The 21,118-nt window shown below is 45.5% G+C and overlaps 1 pseudogene; it reads right to left on the reverse strand.

Moving 5' to 3' along the window:
* Positions 1-1,145: 1,145 nt before the first annotated feature.
* On the reverse strand, positions 1,146-2,980 carry LOC133368785 (neurobeachin-like; annotated as a pseudogene).
* Between the last annotated feature and the right edge of the window lie 18,138 nt (positions 2,981-21,118).

Consider the following 21,118-nt stretch of genomic DNA (forward strand, 5'->3'; position numbering starts at 1 on the left):
CTGAGGGAAGCCTATGCAGATAGCAGTTTTATTCTGGTTCTACAATTCTGTAATTGCAGAAGAGAAGGTGAATCCTGGGGCGTGGCTGTGGCCGTCATGAAGGGACATTGCACTTCTGAATTTGCCACTGCACTCCTGCTAGGGCAAGGACATCAGAGCTGACTCCCCAGACTGTAATAATTTGGGGGGTCTTTTGAACATGAGAATTCTCATGTTCATCACAAGAGATTTAGTTGTTATTAATATGGCAGCCCAATAGAACCTCCATCATCAGAGGCAATAGCTCGGATGCTGGCGAGTAACAGTGAGTAAGGGCTGTTGCCCTCGTGTCTGGCTTGAGATTTTTTGAGGTGTGTGTGTGTGTTTCTCTTTCAAGATTAGGCTAGACCAGGTGATCTTCAAAGGAAGAGTTTAAGTAGCTCTGATGTTTATCAAAAGGCAGGATTTCCATACTGGGCAGTGCCCAGCACGGTTTGGATTACACATTAAACAATGTCATAATCATTTATGCTTTAACAATCCAAAGTATGGAGGCTTTCAGCACCCGGGTTCTTGGGGAGGTCAGGTATGCTTATTTGGAAATTTGGAAACATTTGAAATCTGAAACGGAGAAAAAGGCACTGGACAGAGGGGACGCATAGCAGATTTCAATCTCCTGAGCAGCTCTCTCCACCAATCAAGCAGATAACTGTCTAAGTAGGCACATTTTAAACCACAGCTGGGCATAGTTCTTATTATTATTTATTTCCATTTATAGACCACTTACTATCTAAAAGATCTCAAAGCGGTTTTCAACAGAACACACAAGGTACAATAAAAAACATATCAAATTAATTTACAAAGCAAAATACAGAAACAATATCCATATACATGAACACAGTATAAAAGTCATATTGAGCACATGTAGTTTAGCCAGCTTGGGGGAGGGGTGCTGTGGTCTCATCAAGGATGAACATAAAGAGTTTTTGCATGATAAGCACATACAAAATTGCTACAGGCTGATTTTTGTGTTCTCTGGAAGCGCTTGCTTGTTAAACCTGGACTACCTGTTTGTTCAGCCATGGCAGAGATTCTGGAAAAATACTGCCGTTAAGTTTGGCAATTTTTCCAGAGTGACTAAAAGTTCCCTTTGTGTTGCTTTCTAATTATACAGACCAGAACGTGCCACAAGCAGAGAGCATGTTCATGTCAGAAGGTGTCTTTTCAAGGAGGTAGCTGATAACTAGGAGTCCTTTTCCACCTAGCATTAGTTCTTGCATGGCAACTGAACTCTTACGAAGTTCCACCAGGGAAGCCGAGAGGGTAGCACAGGCTGTTGTTTCCACTTGACTATCATGTAATTGACTGTTGTCTAATTGAGCAAAGAGAGGGGAAAGAACTTGTATTCCTCCTATTGAATGAATTGCACTGTGGAATGTGTCACAATTGCTTTCACATCCTGAAACATAAGAGCATGTGGGGAGTGTACAAAAATTGAAGGATTTTCCTTTGGCGAGGATTCAAGGTATAACTGAGCATCAGTAGCCTTAGCATTGTAAGTGAAGGCAATGCTACTTGCAAGTTTCCCATCATACAGAACCTGCTTGTGGCACTCAGCAAGATGGATATCACTCTCAGATTTAAATTTGAGAGAACTCTTATATCCAGGGCCTAACTGATGTATTGCAAATATCTGTGCTGGGCTGAGAGCTTCGGTAAATACATAGACTGCTCCAAGTTGACCACAAAACACTCTGTTTGCATCAGCAGTTTCAGATGATCCCAGAAAACATTTATCGTAGCTATCATTTGTGTTCACATGCCAAGCCATGTCACCATAGGATACCAGCTGACCATTAACGTAACAGCAAATTTCACTGTTTCTCCAGCGATTGTAGATATGTACAATGCTAACCATGTACCACTTCCATGGCTGAAAATCATACTTCACACAATGCTGAAAACCTTTGCCTTTTGACTTCAGTGATGTGCACATTAAGCAGTTGCCAACAAAATGAGCAGAATGCCCAACACCTTTGCTAGTGCGAAAACAATAACGATATGGTTTATCCTTTACATTAATATTGCTCAATGGTTCCATGCGAAACCAGGGGTTCAGCGTAAACCCATTTTGATAAGGCCACTTGGCAATAGGAGGCAATGCAATTCCTGCAGCACTGCAGCCTGGGAAGTTGAAAAAAGTGTCAGGACCATGTCTCTGTGGCATCTGATTAAGGACTGGCAAGAAAATGGGAAAATGGAATTGGACTGCCTTCAAGTCAATCCCGACTTATGGCAACCCTACGAATAGGGTTTTAATGGTAAGCGGGATTCAGAGGGAGTTCCCCATGGCCTCCCTCTGAGGCTAGTCCTCCCCAGCTGGCTAGGGCCTGCTCAGCTTGCCACAGCTGCACAAGCCAGCCGCTTCCTTGTCCGCAACTGCCAGCTGGGGGGCAACTGGGCTCCTTGGGACTATGCAGCTTGCCCACAGCTGCACAGGTGGCAGGGCAGGTAACCCCTGAGCCACTCCCTGTGGGATGATCTTTAGCTGGCCCTTGACGCCCAGGAGACACGAGAGGGGATTTGAACTCACAGACTCTGGACTCCCAGCCAGGCTCTCCTCCCCACTGTGCTATACCAGCTGGACTGACAAGAGCTTCACTGCATGTCTAGGCCAGATTCTGAACAAAAGCTTCAGCTCCTTGACAGTGATGCTGTAGCTGGCAAGAACCTCCAACATATCAACAAGAAGATCTGCAATCATATCATCCACGGTACTCATCAGCAGCAGCACTTGTTCAATTAAACCAACTTCTGTGCTGGTCTGTAAATTGTGGACACTTTTACGAAGAATGGCAGGGAACATACTCCAAATCTCTGCTTGACATGTTAAATCACAGTGCTCTAAAAGTTCTGACATGCATGTTATACTTTCTGCATCTTGGATTATAAAATTCATCTCTAGATCGAATTCTCCACCAACCAGCAGGTTCAACACGGTCTCCATGATGTCCCAGTTGCTGACCTCCCCGACTTGAATGAGTCCAATCAAGATGGCAAATTTCATGCGGATTTCTGGGTTTCTGCACATGTGGAGAATTCAGGGTAGACTACAGAAGCTGGCATTCTGAGAATGGCTGTTTTCATATTTTGTTTTGTTTAAAAAGCCCAGCTTCAAGGCTTTTGGGCTTGAAAGTGTGGGGCTGTGCCTATGACCAACTTAAAAACCATAAAACAACTAGCGTGACCCATCATAGTAAGAGGGTCAGACTAAGATCCACAGCCAGGTTCGAATCCCCACTCAGCCTTGAAGCTTAGCAAGTTGCTTTCTGCCAGTCACTATCTCTCATCTTAGTCTACCTCTAGGGATGGGGAAGAATTTTGTGAAATTTTAATGCAAACCTACCAAATTCACACTTCCTGTACCAACACATGACTTGAAAACAGTTCTCCTTTGAAATGTGCACTTCTCAGAATTTTGCAATGCATCTCTTCAACCAAGGAATGTGCAAAAACAATGTGCAAGAAAAGTGCATGCAAAAACACACATATTGGTGAAAATAAGATTTGGAAATGCTTTCTATGAGGGGGAAAATGCCTAGGAGGGTATTCAACTAACGTATTCTGTCAACACAAGGATTTCCGCCTGTACAGTAGGGCCCCGCTTTACGGCGTTCTGCTTTACGGCACTTCGTTCATGCAGCGGTTTTCAATTAGGGAAAGGTCCCGCTCTTACAGCGCTTGTTCTGCTAATATGGCGGGTTTTTTCCGTCGCGCGCCATTTTGACGTCATTTTCGTGCGACGCAGCCCATTATAGTCTATGGGGCCCCACTTTACGGCGATTTCCGCTTTACAGCGGGGGCCTGATCCCTAACCCGCTGTATTAGCGGGGCCCTACTGTACAAGGGAAATTCCCCTGTTCTCTTCTCGACTCCCCCGCACCCCCTAAATCTGTTCTAGGAATTCCCTCAACTCTCCAGAGCAGATTTGGGGAGGGCGCAGGGTGTGCGCAGGGAGAGGACAGAAGGGAAGTTCTGTTGGTGCAATCAAAAATCCTTACGCCAATGGAATGTGTTAGGTAGCGGCCTCATATACTAGCCAAAATTGCATTAAAATGCTTATATGGTGCAAAAAATTGCGTATATTTGGAGAAATATACATGAAAATACATTTTATTTTTTGTATGGACTATAATTTTAATTTTTAAATTTTTTGCTGGAAAAATGAGAAACTGCAAGAAACAGAAACTGACAGATCCTGCCATCCCTACCTACCCCGCAGGGTGGTTGTCACATCCACACCATCCATTTAAAGCACTCTCATGCCACTTGAACAGTCATGGAGAATCCTGGGAACTGTAGTTTGCTAAGAGGGCTGGGGATTGTAGATCTGTAAGGTCAGCACTGTAGTTTGTTAACTACAGTTCCCAGGATTCTTTGGGGGGGGGATCTTTTACTGTTAAAGTGATACAAGAGTGCTTTAAATGGATGGTATATGGATGTGACCAAAACTGGGGAAGGTGAACCACGTACGCCGCATCAAGCTCCTTGGAGGAAAAAGTGGGTATTATTTATTTATGCATTTATTTATATTCAATTTATATCCCAACCTTCTTCCTGAGAGAGCCCAGGACCTCAGTGTCATCAGCAACAACAGCAATAATTTACAAAGCTCTTGTGCAGCTCTCCGTCACTGGAATGGGTCCAATGCAGGATCACTTCCAGAGGGATTGGGGCCCTTTGGCCTGCCATTGCATCCAGGTAAGGGCTGCCTTAAGCAAGCGATATGTTTTTGCTAGCTACAAGGCAGGATGGGACATGTTTTATGGGAGCACCAAAGGTACAGTGTCCTGGCTGGCTGTATCCTGCCAACTGCTCCCCAGGCAATCAGGGCACGTGGCAACAATCACTCCTTGCCATAACTTTCCGTTGACTTATGATTGGAATGTGATTCTCCAAGCCCTGAAAAGGAGGGGTAGAATCCTTGTAGGTTAATAACTCAATTTGCAAATTCCAACCTACCTCCTGCATGCAAGGACTTCTTGTGCCTCATTTAAAACACAATCGGTTAAATATTTGACTTCAAAAGCACAGATTCTTTGACCAGGGCCACCTCAAGACAGTTTGCAGCGTCTGTGTGAGGCTAATCAGTAAACAGCACCCCATCTCTCTCTCAGACAGGAGGGTTCCTTCATGAAAGTCACACCATGCCCCCTTCTCAGATTATACAACCTTCTGAGATTGTTGTCTCCTGAACCTCAGATTCGGGTTCAGGTTCCATGCAAGGTGCTGGTAACTTAACAGGCTTATTGAACAAGATATGGTCTGAAGGCACATGGGACCACCACCTTGCTGAAGCTAAGCAGGTCTGGGTCTGCAATGAAATGAGCTTTCAGTCTCTCACTTTGTTTGGAGTTCTGCTGACCAAAGAATGCAGGATCTTTTTGAGGTTCAGCAAGAAGAATGCAATGACAGCTTCCAGAAGACTTTTCTCAGCCGCTAACATGCTCCTCTTTCATGCTGATTGGTCCATAGGATGCTGGAGACATAGGGACCCTACTGGGACCCTGCTCCTCAACAAGGAAGGGGTCTACACCCCCCTGTGCTCCTGGATGGCTACACCCTTGCCCCCAAAGCACCCAAGGGTGTAGCATAGCACTCAAGGGCAATCAAATTATTATTTTTATTATTATCTTGCACCTCTGAGGCAGAAAAATCTCAGAAGCTCCTCTTCCCCCTGTCTGACAGTAAAAATACAACAATAAATTAAATAATCAACAATTTGCTGCCTGGCAAAACACCCCAAATCAGCTGCCTGGGGTGACCTCCTCTCTCTCTACCAAATGTTAGGGTTGGCCCAGGTTGCCAACCTGCTGTGATTTTTGTGTTTTAAATGCTCTTTTTTAAAAAGAGCAAAAGTCCATCCTTTTTCCCATGGTCAAAGCCAATAAGCTATTTCTGTGAAGCCCACAAACAGGTTTGGAAGGCAGTAGCTCTTCAGTGCTATTCAGTGATAGGATGCCCCTGAAGCTGGAGGTTCCACTGATTTGCCTCTCCTTTCCTCCTCCAGGAATTTCTAATCCCCTTTTAAGGCTAGCCACTGTGAGAACAGGATGCTGGACTAGATAGGCTGCTGACCTGATCCAGCAATCAGGCTCTTATAATGTTCTTAAATCCATGCTTCTCCACACCTGGGGAAGAGTCAGCACTAGGTTGCGTTAAGAATGGCTATAAGCATTTAAGAGTGCTTTTGTAGGAATTCCAAGTCCTCACTTCTCAAATAGGCAACTCCTGCTGGAAACCATTGTGTGAAAAAGCTGCTGGGCAATTGCTATCCCATCACAAATCATATATTTGGTTGTTCTCTTCTCCACCATCACATATTTCGTGGCCAAATGCATTTGACTGCATTAGGCTGTAGGTGCAGGGCCAACAAGAGTCTGCAACCACGCTGCTCTGCCTGGCCAGTTACCCCCAGCAAGCCTCTGATATCTGGCTTTTCATCTATTATGGAAAATATGGCGGATGAAAACAAAACATTGACTGAGTGTTATTTTCATAACTGTGATATAGCGTCTCTTTGATATCTTTGATGTCCATTTTCGGCTCCTTTCTAGGCTGTGTTTAGGGATGGTGCCTCGTCGCCCCACCCAAAAGGTGCTCCTGTCCCCTGGTTTGCGTTTTCTTCCCTTTCTTTTAGAGCAATTCAAATAAACTGCAGGTGCGACACATCTCCCTGTAAACCACAAGAGCCGGAGGCCTGCCCTGGATACAAAAGGCCTTCACTGCAGACATCGGGTGACACTGCTCTCTTTTCAGCCGGGATGAAAAGGGCAATTATTTATTCAGTGTTGATAGTTGGGGCAACTTATTGATCAAATGGAAGAGACACCTTTGATCCAGGGAAGGAGAGGACAAATCTTCAAACTTGGCCGCAGAGTTGCTCCGGATTCACTGTGCCTTCCTTTTTCCTTAGAATTGGATGCAATCTCATGTAAGTCATAGTCTCAACACTGAAATTACACAGAGAGGAAGGCAGTGGAATTCTCGAAGTGGTTTTGGGGAGGTGAGGGTAAGGAAAGTACAGTGCAATTCAGATGGGACAGACATACTGCCAGGGCCGGTCCCAAAGGGTGGTCAGGTAAGGCCCTGGCAGAGGCCCCTGGAGCCACAGAGGCCCCTGAGGGGCCTCTCAATAGGATGGGGGAGGAGTAGTGCTCTTTTTCTGCAATCCACAGTTGCAGAGAGGGAGCTTCTTCCACCTGCCCGTCTCTCCTATCTTTTGAGGCTGCATGTGCAGGACTGCCATTAACCAAGATGGCAGCTGAGGTTTCCCTAAGGGGCTGAAGCCTCCGGCACCATCTTGATTGATGGCATGTAGCAGCCTGTGCAGCCGCAAAAGACAGGAGAGATGGAGCCAGCGAATGGGCGGGCGGAAGAACCTCCCTCCCTGTGAGAGACAGGTAGGCGCATGCATGCATGCACATGTGTGTGTGCGCATGCTGGGGCCCGGGGCAAGCTGGTGCCCAAGGGCCCTGGCATGTCTGGAGCTGGCCCTGCATACTGTGTATGGCAAATGTTGGAAATGTAGGAAGCTGCCTACTACTACGTCAGATCACTGGTCCATCTAGGTGAGTATTGTCCACAGTGACCGGTTGCAGTTCTCCGGGGTGTCAGGCAGGGGACATTCTCACCAGCCCTACCTGAAGATGTTGGGGATTGCACCTGGGACCTTCTGCATGCAGCGCAGATGCTCTGCCACTGAGCTAGGGCCTGCCAGCTACTGTAGATGGATGTTATGAAGCTGGTCTTAGATGGGGGGCTACCACTGAAGTTCTCACCTTGGAATTCTCATCTTGACACTTTGTGGGGATATTCTGGTGGCTGTGAGGGCCAGGAGTTTTTTTTTTATCAGCTGAACCTAATATGCCAACTGTGACTCAATCTGGAGATTGCCTGAGTTACCCAGCCTCTCGCGCAGAGGTGGAGATGTAAGAACATCATAACAGCCTGGCTGCTGGATCAGGCATTCTGTTCTCAGTGTGGCCAACCAGATGCCCATTATGGGAAGCCCACAAGCAGGACCTGAGCGCAAGAGCACTCTGCCCCTATAGCAACTCCTTTCTGGCCACTGGGCCTCCCAGCTGGAGCTGTTGGGTGCTGGAGTCCAGCAACATCTGGAGGGCCACAGGGTCCCCATCCCTACTCTTGTGACAGCCAGGGTGGATTACCGTTCACACACTCCACGTGGGACTGCCTTTGCAGACAATTGGGAAACTTCACCCAGTGCAAAATACAACTACCCAGAAATGGATGGAGGCCAGAATATGCACCAGTGCACCAGTTCATCTGGTTGCTGGAGTGTTTTCGGGCCCAGTTCAAAGTGCTGGAATTGACACTGAAAGCCCAAGATGGGTTTTTTTGGAGGGGAGATTATCTGGAGGGCTGCCTTCATCTGCATCAACCTGCCTGCACTATGAGAATGTTCTTGGAGGCTCTGCTTGAGTGCCTGCCTCTGAGGTCAGTTAGATTGGAGGGTATGAGGGATAGTGCCATTCAGGGATAGTGTCATCTGAAGCCCTTTTCTGCATGCCACCTTCAAGGGAAATCCGGAGGGTGGCGATGGAAGAATGGCCCTTTTCTGTAGTAACTCCCTGTCTATGGAATCCTGTCCCCAAGGAGGTCCGCCTCGCACCAACATGGTTATCATTTCAGCACCAGGGAAAAACTTTTTTTTTCCTGGTCATTTGGGCAGCACCAATCATTGGATGTTTTTACTCTGATAATTTAAACAATGTTTATGTATTTTAATTACTGTATTGTATCCTTGTTGTAAATCACTTTAGGTCTTCTTGTTGTGGGAAACAATACATAAATTTGACAAACCTAAACCTCACAGGTGGTCCCACTCCTGTGGAACTCTGTTCCAAGGGAAATCTGTCTGGCCCCCATTCTTGCAAACCTTTAAGCAGGCCTTAAAACCCATTTGTTTATTTTACCACCCTGCTGTTTGTTTTAGCGTTGCAATCATTTCACTGGATTTCAGGTAATTCTTCTGGAAGTAATGTTTTATTAGTGCTGGCTTGTTTGTATTTTATTGCTAATTTTTATGGTGATTTGCATGTTGGAAGGCACCTTGAGAGGGTTTAATCCAGAAAAGTACCATACAGATGTTGTAAATTGATAGACAAGCAAACAAAAGGATGGATGGCAGGGAAAGGTAGACCTGGATACCAGCTGGAAACCTGTTTTAAATGCCAGCAGGGCTAAGCCCTGGAACATGTTCAGTTCAGTTCAGGATGTGCAGAGTCCCTGCTCCTCAGCCAGCCTTATACACCCCTGAGATGAGTTGTTTGTCACATAGTGCCTACTTCATTGACACAACTCGCTGCCACAAGATGTGTCAGTCGCCAATAGCTTAGATAGGATCAAATAAATTGGTGGGAAAAGAAGTATGGCTATTAAGTCATGTAGGCCAAATGAAACCTCCAAGTTCTGAGGCAGTATATCGCTGAATATCAGTGACCGTGGGGGTGGGAAACGAGAGGGCTGTTGCTTTTGTGCTCTGCTTGTAGACTTCCTGAAAGAATCTGGTTGGGGAGCAGGATGCTGCGCAAGATAGACCTTTGCTTTTATCTAGCAGGGTTCATCTTGTGTCTTATAAATCAGGACTGGAGAAGCTGTGTCCCTCTCCAGATGCTGTTGGATTCCAGTTCCCATCAGCCCCAGTCAGCATAGCCAATGATCCAGGATGATGGGAACTGTAGTCCAACCCAATCTGGAGGGATGCAGCTTCTCCATTGCTGTTATAAACAGGGGTGTAGCATCCAGAGTCTCAGGGGTTCTTAGACCCCTTACTTTTTTGGGAGCAGGGTCCCAGCAGGGTCCCTATGTCTCCAGGATCTTACAAGCCAATCAGCATGAAAGGGGACCATGTTAGCCACTGAGATGAGTCTGCTAACGTACGTTCTTGTCCTTTCCTGCTCATTGGATCCAATCAGAGTGCAAGGAAGAGAACCAGCAACTGAAAAGACCCTTTCCAATAGCTAGCACTCTCTCCTTTCAAGCTTATTGGCTCCTAGGGATGTCTTGTTGTTGTGGGAGAAGGTGCGCACCAGGATCTCATTCTCAACCCAGCAGCAAAAAAACGAGGGGGCGTGGCTGTGACTAACATGAAAGGACCCTGCACTTCTGAACTCGCCACTGCGCTACTGGTTACGAAGCATTATTACATTCCTTGTTGGGCAGTGCTAAGGAGCTATTCACAAGGATAGCTCAATGAAACCTTCACAATTCTCTGAGCATCAGTTTCCGAAGACAAACAAATAGAGGAGGGCTGTTGTTTACGGTCCTGCTTTTGAGCTTCTCGAAGCCATCTTGTTGGTCACTGTGTCAAGAAAGATTCTGGAAGAGAAAGACTTTTGGTCTGATCCAAGAGGGCTCTCCTCATGTTCTAGGGAGGAATTTCATCTGCAAGGTTGTGTCTTTCCAAGCAGATCTGTACTCTGGCACCTTTCATTTTGGAAATGAAGTTTCGCAACTGGACTGAGCAACACCATTTGCAAGAGGTTGGTCAGGGCTGAATTGGAACCCAGTTCAGCCCTTGCGTCTGAACTGACTGCCACTGGGAATCATGTCGAATCATGGGAAAGAATAATACAGAGCAGTCAAGGAAATAACTCAGTGAGCATTCTATCTTCCTCTAAAGGATAAAAGTTCTGCGCAGGTCACACGTGTTGCATGCTTGCTAGGCAGTGCCTCTTTCTCCTGGGACAAAATGGCTTTTGTTCCAGCCAGATGAACGACAGGCAGCTGATACAATCACTCCAGGCTGGGCGCGATAACTCCACAGCCTCCACTGGCTGGCTTGTTTGTTCTTCCCATGGAGGGAAGCGCTGGATTCCTGGGGACGGACTTAGGCCACAATTGTGCAGTTTTATAAGAGACTCTCGCCTGTTCTCAGTTTACAAATAAAAACAAAAGCTACATGTGATACGATCGCAGGCATTGCTCCAAAACACACATACACACACCCCTTGCTATGGTTTTTTTTTTTGGTCTTTCTTTCTCAAATGTCGGTGCATTGCAGCCACTTCCTATAGAAATTGCCATGGACATTTAGTGTGTACTCATCCCTGCTTCTGGGCACATTGGAGCCTCATAGCACTTGTGCCTTTTTAGGGTTTTTCAAATGGGACCTGCAACAATGTGTTGCAATTTGAAGTCTTTCTGTTCAGGGTTCTAACCACTGCATTCCATATCCTGCTCCCCTATGGTTTTCCATCCTCCACACACACCCTCATGCAGACAAATAGGGGAAAGGAAATGGGGCTGCTGGGGGGAGGGGTTGGCACAGGAGGAAAAGTTTATTTTAGTTTAGTTTTAGAAAGGACACCTCCAGGCTGTCAGTGTTTTTCAGGGGGGAATCAACTGCGTACCAGAAATGTAGATTTGCACAGTTAATCATCTCCATCAATCAATTTATTATAGTTAATAAGCCAGAAATAAAACACAACAAATAAATACAAAATTAAGATGTAATAAATAAAAGCAGCACAAACATACAGTTTGCACAGTTAAAGTGGATTAAAGAGCTGTGTCACCTTAGCAACTTTAAAGAAGAATTGGACTTTTGGAGTTTGGAAAGTAGCAGGGAAATGCATTGAAAAATGTAGGATGAACAAATGACTAATGGAAAGCCATATAATACCCCGCAAGCAAATCGAGATGGATGCTCATTGTAGTATAACCTCCCCACAAACAAATCAGAATAAATCTACTATGTATTTTGGAAAGTTGATTGTTTGCTCTGCATTTGGACACCTCTCAAGATAATTGTAACCGAATTTCGCACAATGGTTCTTGAGATCAACGAGCAGGTCTTCATCTATGGCCAGATACAATTGGGGGGGGGGGTACGAGACCCTGAGACTCAGATTTCCAATCCCAGAAATATGAACATCTTCAGCATGAACCACCAGCAGCTATAAAATCTCCAACTTTCTGAAATATCTCTTCTCAACAGACCATAGAGTGGGACAAGGAATGCAGTTCACTCCCATGTGCACTGTGAAATCATCATACCTCAGTGAAGACCAGATGGAGGCTCTGGCAATGATAGGCATCCACCCAGAGCAGAAGTAACAGCTGAAGGAAGAAACTTCCTTCTTGGATACTGAGAAGAATGAACCAGTAATACAGGAGACCCTATTAACTGCACAGCCTGCAAACGTTCACCTTACGAGGGTAGGAAAAAAGAGCCTTTCCAGTGGTAGCCCCTACCCTTTGAAATGACCTCCCCTTGGAGATTAGGGCACTGTTGGGTGCTTACTTCCAGCGTGCTTTAAAAACTTATCTATTTGCTCAGGCGTTCCCAAGTCATTAGTGCCAGTTTTCAGCACCCAGATCACACTACTGGAACTAATATTATACCGACATGTTTTGAAATAGATGTTTTATTGATATGTTTTATTATTTATTTTTATATTGTTGTTGTTTGGTTGGTTGTAAAGCACTTTGGTACTCTCTGGAGCAAAAGCATGAAAGCGTGTATGTGCGTGTGTGGTCCATATCCCAGCTTTGCACAGGTGTGGAGTCAGAACCAGATTTTGAGTGCCCCTTCTGGCTGGGGTGATTGCCCTGAATTGCTGGGGTGATAAAGACAAATGGCATATTGACTCTGGAGTCCCGCCTTTCTTCGGCTGAGTCAATATTTGATCGTAAGAGGGGGGGTGTGCTCCCCCCTGCCAACTCTTTGTTTTGAGCCGAGCTTCAGTGACCCTCTTAGCTCTAGATAAAGAGGAGCCGATTCCAAGGAACACTTGTGCATGCCACCCGCTCTCATTTCCCTATGCAAAGTCACCTTTGGTAAAGTTAAATACTAGGCTCAGTGGCAGCCGCAGCAACTCAGAGCCACAGCCTCACTTGTTAAAAGGTCAAGCATCCAAAGACCTTCAGGGGCAACTGTGGAGAATGCAGATCCTGGAGAAACCCAGAAGATGATGGGGCAGGCTGAGTGTAAATTAAGGCAATGTGGAATCCTCCTGAGATATTCCGTTTGTCTAAGCTTGTAGTTTGTTGCTTTCCTTGAAATTTGTCTCCCAAGCAGGGATCTTCAAATTTGAAATTTCACTTTAGGCAAAATTTCATAACAGGGATGTACAGACTCCTTTTTAAAATCTCTGCTCCTCTTCCTCCCCCTCCACAACCACCACGCCAATAAATTTTGATAGTCTTCCTGGGATTTGTTTGCTTCATTCATAACTCATTGGATGTTTCTCTCTCATCTTAGCCTTTTTCTTTCAGCCAAACCTAGAGACAGGTTGAGAGGTAATGTTGAATGGGATTTGGAATCCTTTGTGGGGAGGCATCTGAACCCCAGAACCTTGGCAGGATAAGGTCCTGGGGAAGAAGCAAGGTGGGACTGTGTCTGGGACAAAGTCCATTCGAGGCTGGGTTGAAGAGAGCCAGTCTGGTCATGCAGGGATGGAAGAATCTGTCTGTCTTGATTCTCTCAGTTCCTCAATTTTCCAATCTTAAATTCAGTTCTCCACATTTGTGCAGCAATCTTCAATTTTTTAAAAATCAAAAAATTCCTCATGCATTTTAGTGCGAATTTCTCCTAATAAACACATTTTTATATGCAGTATTGACTGTGTGCATCTTTGCAAGCAATTTCTTTTAATATAATACATTTTGTGTGTTATGTTCACTAATATATTCCTTCACTTTTATACACACTTTCCTCTAATTTATGCATTTTTGTAAACAATGTTTGGTTGGAGGGTTCCATTGCAAAATTTGGAGAAGTGCGCATTTCAAAGAGTTTGATCAATTCAGCTTGAAATGCAAACTGAATGAAATTTCTCCCCCTTCCCTACTGCAGTGTTGCAGTTAGTGTATTAGACTAGAACCTGGGAGACCAGAGGTTCAAATCTTTGCTCAGCTATGAAGCTCACTTGGGCCAGTCACCATCTCTCAGACTAACCTACCTCATATGGCTGATGTGAGGATATGGCGAGGAGAACCATGTAATTGAGCTCCTTGGAGGAAAGGTGCGATATCGATGCAATAATTAATAAATAGACAAATAAATAAATTAGACAGGTAGTGAGGGATGCCAGCTGAGCAAGAAAGTAAAGCTGAGTCATGGGGCACTTCCAGACAGGTGTTTGATTGTGGGATGCTCCTCGTGCATGCACTCTTTGTTTTTGCAGCATCCTCACAATGTTGCTGGCTCCAAGATGCCAACTCATATCCGTCTCCCCTTAGTCTGGATTTTTCATTTCTGGGGGAAATCCAATAAATTGCGGGGTGGGGGGGAGACCCTCGTTGCAGCAGCCCATTTGCAATATCTGAAAGACCTGTGTGTAGTATTAAGGTCCTTCCTGGAAGTCCCCGTTGTTAAGAGGAGGTAGGATCGGATCAGAGAGAGAGAGGAGGGCTTGAGTGCACAGCAAGCAAAGCTGGCACTGAACTGATTACGTGGGGTATCCATGATGATAATAAGACAATGGCATATAGCAATAGGCTCAGCTCAGACAAAATGCATGCGTAAAAACATGCATGCTCATATGATAAATGTAACAGGTGAAATGGCTTTCTTTCTTCTCAAATGAGGGATAACTTCTGTGGAGCCATTGAATGATCCACAACTTTGGAACTTGCCTCTTCTGAATCTGGCCATTTTCTCCATTTCTCCGCCGCTGCCCCGGCAGCCTTCCAATCCACACGGAGAGATGTCTCCATTGATGACGGAGGAGATGGAGATGCTGTGAATCTAAAAAGGCAGGATTTGTAATGGAATTGGTGGGCACAGAAGGCAGAAGGAAGCCTCTGAGTTTATTTAAGCTGTCATAAGTCACAGAAGAAGATTGCATCTTCTTGATGTCACACTGAAGAATTCAGCGGGAGCTCTGAATTATTTAGCATCATGAATCTTTCACATTTCCCATGGGAAAGAAGCTGGGATGGTTTTTTAGTGTGTGAGCTCATTGTTTAAGAGAAAATAATGTGGCAGGAAACCAGTCTCAATGATTTCCAGGGGAAACTGGTTCCAGCTTGGAATCAACTCTTCTGAAGTCATATATCAGCTTCTTATCTATGCATCTAGCCAACAGTATGAAGCAGAGAAAGGAGGAAATAAATGTAAATCCAGATGAAATTGCCAGTCATTGAGTGTTGAAAATCAGTGTATGATTATATGGGGTGTGACAAGAGGAGCAACTTTCCTGTTTGAGTACTGCCATTTAGGATTGCCGCCTTTTTTTAACTAGCCCCTGTGCCTTCAACATGGCCTCGATCTGCAGACTTTAGAAGGTGACAACACTTACCTCCATGCCATGCCATGGTCATTTCTACAGAGCAAGCTGCTGGTAAAAGGAGCCAGGCTGGTTTTGCTTTGGTCAGGTGGCAGTCCTTCCTATGAACAGATGGGTACAGTGGCTCCCCGCATCATATGCCCTGTCTTTGAGGGACTACTGCATAGTGTCTTCAGAATAGATGCATCTCATGCCTTTGTAGTGGAACTGAAGAGATGGCTTGTGCAAGCGTTTACTAATGCATTTCCAGTTTCTTCAACTGAGTACCGTTGCATGTGGGAGGAGGATCCTGGGTCCTTTGTGGGAGGGGGCCACAAGGGAGGAGTGGGGATGGAAAGATCTGTCCATTTCGGTTCTCTCCTTATTCTTCCAGTCTTAAATTCAGTTCTCTGCATTACTGCAGCAATTTGCAATTTTAAAAAAATCTTCATGAAAATTCTCCAGCTTTTTAGCTCAAATTTCTCCCAGTAAACTAATTTATGTAGGCAGATTTGACTAATGTACACATTTTTGCAAGCCATTTCTCGTCACATAAAGCTTTTCTGTATGTAATTTTCACTCAGATATTCACTTTTATGCACACTTTCCCCTGAAGTATGTATTTTTGTAAACACTGTTTAGTTGGTGAAGTGCATCGCAAAATTCAAATGAGTGCGGATTTCGAAGGATGGCTGTATTTTGGTTCTTGTATTGTTTCGGAAAGTGCAGATTTGATACATTCTGCTTGAAATACAAACTGAATCAAATTTCTCACCCATCTGTAGGCAGTAGTGAAGGTGTGGAGGCTGCAGAATGCAGCTCTTGACTGGGCAGCAGCATCAAGCCATTGCATTCACAGCCTGTGCCAGGCTCCCCATGTGAGTAGCAACCATGTGCCTGCTACGCTGTGTTGAGGTAGTGGCCCCCAAGACTCCATTGGCACCCTGTAAAGGTCGGTTTCAGCGGTGCTCAATGACAGAAGCTCATGTCCAGCAAACTGCCTCTTTTGTGTCATCAGCGTCTGCAGCAATCCTCTCCAACTTTCATAACAACCTGGCATCTCAGTTTGTTTTCTTTTCAGTGCCAGACTTTTAAACCAGGCATGGGGAGAGTGTGATTTCCCCCCACCTTTTGGTGTGAGTTTAAGTTGGGGAGAGAGCCACCACCCATCAATACATGCTTGCTGGGTGGGTCTGTTTGCCTCTGCTGCATTTCTGAATTTTGGATCTACTAGTAGTTATTATGGCCCTCAAAGGTTAGTTGTTTTAGTTCATACTAGGGTTGCCAGGTTCGGGGCCCGAGACTGATCCTGTATCTTTAGGAGAAGAGAAAGTCAGCCAAGTGCAGGTGTTCTTGTAAGACTGTAATGGGAAAAACCACAAGGTGGAATCAGAGCTTGGAAAAGTTACTTTTTTGAACTACAACTCCCATCAGCCCAATCCAGTGGCCATGCTGACTGGGGCTGATGGGAGTTGTAGTTCAAAAAAGTAACTTTTCCAAGCTCTGGGTGGAATTCTCCCTTCCCCCTGCACAACTTTTAAAGACACAGAAGACCTCTTGGATTTAATTTTTAAATTGATTTTTTTTAATTTTAAACATTTAGATACCACTTGATCATTTGCATGTCTAAGCGGTGTACATAAAAACAAGCCATACAGAAAATAAACAACAGAATGATAAAATAACCATAAAACCAGATATTACCTTAAAATGCCTGTTGGAACAAGAAAGTTTTAGCCATACATCTGAAGTTCAGCAAGGAGTGTGCCTATCTAATCTCAGCCGGGCGTTCCACAGGCTTGGGCCCACAACACTGAAAGCACAGCTTCTAGTCATTACGAGCTGTGCGTCTGAGTCATGTGGGACCACCAACAGAGACTCCCCCCAAAATCTGAGTGATCAGGCATAGATATACAGGATCAAGCACTCCTTGATATACTGGGCCAAGTTGTTAAGGGCCTTGTCAATTAATACAAGAACCTTGAACCTGGCCCAGTAACATACAGGCAGCCATTGCAAGCTTTTAAGCACTGTGCTGGCAATAGTCTGTCCCCCCCCCAACCATTTAGCTGCAGCATTTTGCTGGAGCTTCCAGAACAGGCACATGGGTGGCCCCATGTAGAGCTCATTGCAGTAATCAAGCCTTGAGGTTACTAATGCATGAATCACTGCAGCCAAGTATCTTATCCAAGAATGGGCATAGCTGGCACGCCAGCCATAGCTGATAAAAGGCACTCCTAGCCATTGAGGCTACCTGAGCCTCAAGTGACAAAGATGGATCCAGGAGCCTGCCCTGTGCACCTGTTCTTTCAGAGGGAGAGTAGCCCCATCCAGAACAAATAGTCAATCTCCCAGAAACAGGAACCACCCACTGACAGTGCCTCTATCTTCCCAGGGTTCACGCTCAGTTTATTAGCCCTCATCCATTCCACAACTTCATCCAGACAACGTTCCAGACCATGCACAGCCTCTCCTGGCTCAGATGTGATGGAGAAATAAAGCTGCATATCATCAGCATGCTGATGACACTTTGCCCCCAAACTCCTAGTTATTGCACCCTACCCTGGGATCGCTTGCAATGAAGAGTGGGCTAAGACAAATTGAAATAAACAAATAAAGGTGCTTTGATGGATGTGGTCAGATCAAGGGCCAATAGACAGTCCAGCATTCTGCACCCCCACCACAGCCAAACTTTGCATACTTGGTGCTGTTGGGAAGAACCAAAAGGCAGCTGGGCACATTGCACAGCCTTCCCAATTAATTAAGCTTTAACAACCTTTTTTTAAAGATAAATAGCAGATGTCACAATTATTTGGAACTCTAACACAGCCTTAAGTAAATAAAGCATTTGGTATCCCTCCAACGAAATCTTATGCAGATGGCTTGCCAGGGTGGTGCTGGTAGCCTTTATATATCAGAGGACAAAAGAAAAGTTGGCAGCCTGTCATGTGCCCATGACTCAGTCGCAAGCTGAATGGGCCGTGAGTCTCACCCCTAACTCCCATCTGTATTATCTCTGGGAACTCACTACATTTCAACTGGAGCTTCAGCTTTAGAGTCTCTGGGGGATGGCATTCTGCAGGCTAGATTGCCAGCTCATGAACCATCCCCTCCTCCTGCACCTTGAACAGCTTTTGAAGTAACCCCCCCCCCCTGGCACAGCAATGCAACAGTGGAAAAGCCTTCACCTGTTGAATTTTGTCTTGTCTAGAGTTGCCTACTTTTCATGCAGTCCCTGGGCCTCTGTTTTTAACCCCAGCTAGATCTGCAAGGCATTAGGAGGTGATCCTTCAAAGGTTCACCAGGTGATTTCTGCAGACCGAGCTGCTGTTAAAGATATAAACCAAGATGGGTTTTGTCCCTGGTTAGGCAGGCAACCTTCCTCCTGTTCCAGATACCTAACTCAGTTTTTCACCTGCAAAACACACAGTCTAGTTTCAAAAAAGGTGAAGGGTGCGTGTTGCCTTTTAAACTTAATTATCCAGCTATGATACCCAAAGCAAGCATTATTGCTATCAATTTTGAGAGTAAAATTGTAACCTCAACTGGTGGGAACCAACCTGTGAAACCTAACTCTGGATTATGGACCATTGTCCCCGAGTCCCATGACTTTCAGTATTTCCTGCAAAGCTTCTAATGTGTGCATTGTTGATGAGTTTGTTGGTGCTAATATTACGGATGGATCGCTTTCATTATCCTCCAATAGGCACCAGCTTATTTAGGTGCCCCCCCAACACGCACACACATAACTAGAAGCTCATTTTAATTGTTTTGTTGTGCTCCCTGGAATGTTATGTACTTCTTTGAAGCAAAAATGAGACGGAAACGGAATAAAATGAGCTACTTATTCCTGCTTGTGGGATGGCCAACATTGTTCTGCTGAACGAAACACACAAAGGGCTGGTACAGATGCAATGCCATTCTCTGGTTTGCACTAAACTTAGTTTAAACTCCCATTGATTATTTGTGTTCTGGGCATCCAGGCTAACCACGTTTTGTGTGATTCCCCTTGTGAGAATCCCCAGATGCCGTCCCAAGCAGTGGCCTCCAAGGATGCAGCAACACCCCAAACCAAGGTCTGCTGGTTTGGATGTGATGCCAAATGACAGTTTGCCTAAACTATGGTTTGCAAACAAGCTTCAAACCATGGTTTCATATCCTGGTATTGGTGGCCACTCTCAAATGCAGGATTGCTTGATGTTATTGATTCAGACATTGCAACCAACCGTGGCTTGATGATATATCTGAACACCTTCTGAGCCACAGACACCTGAGTTTGCAGATTCTGAAATCACCAGGGAATGAGGCATCTCTGTCAGTGATGGCTGGTGCCCATTGGGACTGGTGGGGCGGAAGGCAGGGAGCCCAACAATAGGTGGAGCCAGAGCTAATAGCAGACAGAGCCAACTAATTCTAGCTTTGTCTCCACCCTCCTTCTTGCTGAGTTCTACAAGGGGCAACACTGAGACTAAATAGGAGGAAGCTGACAGCCAGGGACTGTTTGTTAAGTAAGAAGGCAGGCAGGTGGGGGCTGGCCGGGAGTCGTCTGAAGTTAGTAGGGCAGTACCCCACTTGCCCTAATAGGCCAGCCTCTGAGAATCTCTGTGACCCTCTAACAAGATATGCTGATGTGTGCCCAGTAACAGGATTTATTCTGGGAGCAATTTACAATTGTCATCCTCAAACAATCCTGATAATAATAACACAACACGTAATTACGATTAAAAAGGGAGTGTGCAACCTGGAGATCACAAACCACAGGTGACCCCAAAGGTACCTCCATGCTCCTTGATAAATTTGAGATGCGTCTAATTTTAAAAGCAAAAACACGAATACTAGAAGGAAAAAACACACCCAGGTTTCTAGTCTTCATGAATTGGACAAGCAAATTTGAAAAAAACAGATGTCAGAATGAAATAGGAGAGGAACTCAGCGCCAGAGCTCCTGCGGCTCTGGAAGTGTGTGACTTCCTCTTCGCGAGCACCTCCCACCGTCCCTGGGGTAGAGAAGGAGGGGGTCTAAGCTTCCATTCTGCTAGGGGTCCAAGGTGCTGGGGCTTTTTTTTCCTGCAGGGGAAGAAGCCCTTTAAAAAAGGTTTCTGCATTTAGCTTTTTAACAGGTCTCTGCATATTCTTGCAAAGGAATAACTACGTTCAGGTCGACAACAAATAAGCATATCTAAATAGGATATAGGCGGATGTAGCTCAGTGGTGGAGCACCTGCTTTGCATGCAGAAGGTCCCAACTTCAATCTCCAGGTAGGCTGGGGAAAGGCCCGTGCCTGAAACCCTGGGCAACTGCTGCCAGTCAGTGTAGTCAGTACTGAGGTAGGTCCAACCAATGATCCGACTTGGTGTGAGGCGGCTTCCTGCACTCCTATGTCCCTGTGGCCTTGTGTTTACTGCAGAGCCAGGACAACCCTGCAGTGTCTTAAAAGCCAAAAAAAAAAATCAAGAAGGGCCCTGCTGGATCAGGCCGAAAGCTCATCTAGTCCCACATCCTGTTCTGACTGTGGCCAGCCAGATGCCTCTTCTGGGAAGCCCACGAGCAGGACTCGAGCGCAAGAAGCATTCTCCTCGCCTCCAATTCGCAGCAGCTGGGTATTCAGAGGCAGGCTGTCTCCCACCGGGAACTTCTACCACTGAGCTACTGCCTTCCCCCCTAATAATCTTGTTTCAATCCATTAAAACGAAAGATAATTTCCTGCTTTGTTTTAGATAACTGGCCTGAGATCGTATCATTCATGTTTGGTTTGAGATAACTGGCAAGTAACTTTCCGAGCTAAATTGTAAGGGCATGTGAGATGCAGTTAGAAGCTCAGTGGATTCCACCGGCTTTTCT

This window comes from Rhineura floridana, chromosome 12 (genome assembly GCF_030035675.1).
Source record: "Rhineura floridana isolate rRhiFlo1 chromosome 12, rRhiFlo1.hap2, whole genome shotgun sequence".
NCBI classification, from domain to species: domain Eukaryota; kingdom Metazoa; phylum Chordata; class Lepidosauria; order Squamata; family Rhineuridae; genus Rhineura; species Rhineura floridana.